The following is a 4,411-nucleotide window of genomic DNA, read 5'->3' as shown; positions in this document are numbered from 1 at the left end:
AAATTTTGAGGTCTGTTAAACTTTTTTTTAATCTAACTTGACTTGTTGAAACTTATTTTAGTATTCGATCTATCTTGACTTGTAACTGATGTGCAATATATTATTTTTGACAGTCTGTACTTCAGAATCGTCAAAGTTTCGGAGAAACAACAGATGCATTTAGGGCTATATTTGGAAAGTAGCAGCCTGGTCGGGTTAGATGCTATGGTAGATCGGTGACGACAAGCTCTCTGAAAAAAAAGATGAGGAAATCACCCAGCTTAAACAAAAGCATGCCAATAAAATAACTTCTCTTGAAAAGGTAAATGTATTGAAAAGGTATTTATATTTCACAATTCCAAAAACTACCTTAATCTTAACTTATTGAGTTGTCCTTAAAACTTAAAAGCTATTATTGAGTTGTCCTTAAGTGAATTGTTCTTGAACAATTGGTTGATTGGACATGATGGAAAATGGCATGAACAGGAATTGGTATAAATGCATGTAATTGTATGAAAGAGGGAAATAGTTACTTCTCCAGGAATATACTGAAATGCATAATGATCTAACCATTCAGAAACATAATATTAGTGGTTGTATTCTCTGTCCCTCCTGTTACAAATTCTAGACTTAGAGAAGCATGTCATATTGGAGCTATTTTTAGTATAAGATGGATAAGTTCTTTTTCTAGCCCAACACCCTTCATCCAGCCACCCAATGTTGGGGGTATGGTTAAGAATCTTGAGAAGAATATATTAAGTATTAATATTAGTATATAACAATTAAAGTATACTTTCTAATAGAAGATGTGTAGGTGTAAGTTTGAGGCTCTCTATCTATTTTGCCGGAAGGAGAAAGATTCAAAACCATTGGATTCACTGAATTTGGATGGTATTCCAAGTGTCTCTTAAAGTCGTAAGGCAAAACAGATTGATCAAAGTTTGAACTATTATTGGCAGGTACCACAGTAATTAAACCTTGACTCTTCAAAAGTCCCTCATCATTGATCCCAATTCAGAAGTGGAAATATTGAAACCTACTATTGTGAATACTTAATTTTTGCTCGCTTCTAGTTCTCCTACAAATATTAATATTTGGATGATTTGTAGTTATTTGTGCATTTTATTTTCCTTCCTTTATTAAATACCAAAAAATATTTTTTACCTTTTATTTGTATATTTTAGTTTGTATCTTTAAATTATATATCCCAAAAAGATTTTCTTTCTACTTGTATAATTTTTCTAGGACTAAATAAGATGATTAGGGGGTTAAGGGATTGGGCTAGTGTATTTTAATTGAAATTGAGCAAAATTGGCCCAAAACTAGGAGCCCAAAGAGCCCAGATCCGGTCCCAAATGGGGCTGCCATAGGAGGGTCAAAACGACGTAGTTTTATATCAAAACTACGTCGTTTTTGTTAAGTGACAGAGATTTAATCTTATCCATACATAGTCCGTTGATCCAACGGTCCAAAATTAATCTTCATTATTAGTATTTAAAACCTAAAGAAGCCAAAATTTTGCCCTCATTTTTGCCCTATTATCTATTTCATCACTCCTCTCTTTACTCTCTCGTCTCTCAATGAACCACCCACCGCCCGCCGCCCCTACTCCGCCGGAAATCGCCCACCGGCGGGGGACGACCTCCAATCAACCCCATTTTTTCTCCATCTCCTTCTATCCTCCTCCTCTTTCCATATCTCTAACCCAAATCCTCAAACTCGCTCTCAAACTCCACCAAATCCGGCCAAATCCGAAACCCTAGCCTCCAAAATTTTCTTTCTTTCTTTCTCAATTTCGTGATGAATCAGCGACTCCCCCCACATAGCCTCACATGAACATGTATATCTCTAAGATATCCACACTTCCCCTTTAATTTTACCCCCAAAATCCGTCCCCCACCACTGCCGACCACCCCGCTGCCGCGACCACCCAAGACCACCAGTGCTTCTCCACTCTAGCTTCATCTCGACTTAAAAGCACTCGTTCCCTTCTAGCATGACGCCAAAACTTGTTTGTTTTGGCGCCTGCTAAAAGGAAACGTGCGCTTCAATATCGGACAGTCACGGCTCGTTGTCCTCGGCATCTCCTCGTTCGATTTGGCATCGACTTCCCTTGTTTGGTATAACCCTATTCCTTTTTCTTTGGTTCGTTATTAAGACTAGGATCATATTTTAGTTTCCGTCTTGTTTAATCTCACATTAATTAGGTAGTATTCAATTTCAATTAGTTTCAGTTTTGCCTCAATGTCGTTTACATCATTTATAGGTAGTTTTAAGTGTTGGTTTCGACTCATGTATATTATTTTGAATTATGCATTAGGTTCAAAGTATAAGTCTTTTGGTTAATATGTGCTCGTTTAGTCTTGTTTGTTATCTATTTTGATTGGCATGTACTGAGAAGCATGATCAGTTCTGTTAGTTTACCTTGTTCTTACCTTTTCATGTTTAACTAGATAATATTTGCTAGATTTAAATCGTGTTTGCTTGGGACTAGCAGTTGGTAGTTTGGTTGTTTCATGACCATCGTTTGACAGTCAGAATGATTAGCTCCTAGTTTTGTTTGTTAGTTCTTCTGTTAACTGATTGATATAGGTTATGAAGTTCAGTTAACTTGTTTATTTGTGTTAATTGATCATCGTTCAAAGGCATCAGTGATCTTGATTCATTCTGAAGTATGGTTAATTTGTTTAGTTGAGTCATTGATCTTTTCAAGACATGAGTTCGTTTGTTCTAATGAAGTGATAATCTATATGTTGAATGCTTGATGATAGTATGTGTTGAAATACTTGGTATATTATCACTTCAACAGTTATGAGTGTATTTTAGTAAGATTTGAGTAATATGAGTCATGTGTTTGGTTTAAACATAGAATCTGGTTTGAGAAATTAAGAGGAAAGGGAAAGAAAAGAGAATACTTGAGTGTAGGGTCCTTTGTTTGGTTGCTTTTACTATTACGGACTGTTTTGGAGTATAATACTCCAAAATTCTGTCCACAATTGGTAAGAAAAACTGTTCATTGACCAAAATTCTGGTTTTGGACAGATTTTTGGTCAAAAATCCATCATTTTGGATAGATTTTGGGCAAAATAAAATCTGTTCCAAAGTCGTTTCTCCTCCTATATAAAGAGGAGTTCTTTCCTCATCTAAAAAGGATCTTGGACTCTAAGAAAGACATCTTTTACACACATTGTTCAAAACATCATTTTTTTACACACCTTGAGAGTTGCTGGAACACACATCTTTGAACAAAAAAATCAGCAGCTAGAATACTTTAGTAAGCTAAAGTTTGTGAGCTTTAGAGTGACTCCTAGAGTGCAAAAATCATTAAGCAAAAATAGAGCAATCGTTTGGCTAAGTTCTGAGTTTGTTAGCTACTAGTTTTAAGTGTCTTCGCGGGATTTTCTGGGTTGTTTCTAACACTGATCTGCTGCTGGTTGTTGCTGTTTTTTCTACTATTTCTGCCGTTGTTTCTGCCCACCTCACTACTGTTTATTCTTTTGCTATCCAGGTAATCCTTTAAGACTCGTAATGTATATCTTTTCAGCAACGGGAACAACTTGAACCTGCCGCACCATTTAATGTGTTTGATATGATGATAGTTTGACAACAAAAGAGCTTGGATATTATTGTTATATATCAAGCATGTAATAACGTGAATATAGTCCTTTATAATACTTGAATATCGAGTTGTAAGTTTTTTAATGTGATATGTAAGTCGTTTCTAGATTTTTAAGCATGTTTACAAGCTATTGTATCCGAGTAACAATGCTAAGTATGCCATGAATGACTTTAGGTGTATAACACATAGCATGATTTCGTTTTAGTTATTGAAATTTCACTGCCAATATATTTCTAGGAATGCTGTAATAATATCTTTGTGAATCTGGCCATTTTGCCGGATTTAAGTGGCTAATTTGGTAAAGTGGGCGTTTATACAATTGCGACTATTTAGTTAGTGGTCATGAATGCAAACTAAGTAAAGAGTTAAGATTGTATCAGCTTTGGGCTTTATTGAATCAAATAAAAGCTGACCCATTTCCCTTTAAACAACAAAATAACCCCTTTTCTTCTATATAGCATTGGGCTAAATGAAATTCATTTCTTGGCCCATTTAAAATAACAATTCAGCTAGCCCATATTTTTAGTAATGCCAGATGGGCCAATAATATTTTAGTCCACTAGCTTCCCATTCTCTAATGAATCATTAAACTAACTCAGTGCCTTGCAATAGTGAAATCTAAGGCTACCCCTATATATATATATATATATATATATATATATATATATATATATATATATATATATATATATATATATATATATATATAATTTCTTTTACGAGATAACTTAGTCTTTTTTATATAATTAATTTAAATGGTAGGCAATTAATCGACATTTTTTAACTTCACGGAATCGCTTGCGTAGCGTGATG

At 34.6% G+C, this 4,411-nt stretch overlaps 1 long non-coding RNA gene across 1 annotated transcript; it reads left to right on the top strand.

Moving 5' to 3' along the window:
* Positions 1,508–3,802, top strand: LOC109229307. The gene is made up of 2 exons (XR_002068543.1): positions 1,508–2,099; positions 3,488–3,802. It is a non-coding gene; the product is annotated as an uncharacterized LOC109229307 (long non-coding RNA).

This window comes from Nicotiana attenuata, chromosome 7, assembly GCF_001879085.1.
Source record: "Nicotiana attenuata strain UT chromosome 7, NIATTr2, whole genome shotgun sequence".
Lineage (NCBI taxonomy): Eukaryota > Viridiplantae > Streptophyta > Magnoliopsida > Solanales > Solanaceae > Nicotiana > Nicotiana attenuata.
The sequence above is the reverse complement of the archived record's forward strand: the minus strand, read 5'-3'. Positions and strand labels throughout refer to the sequence as shown.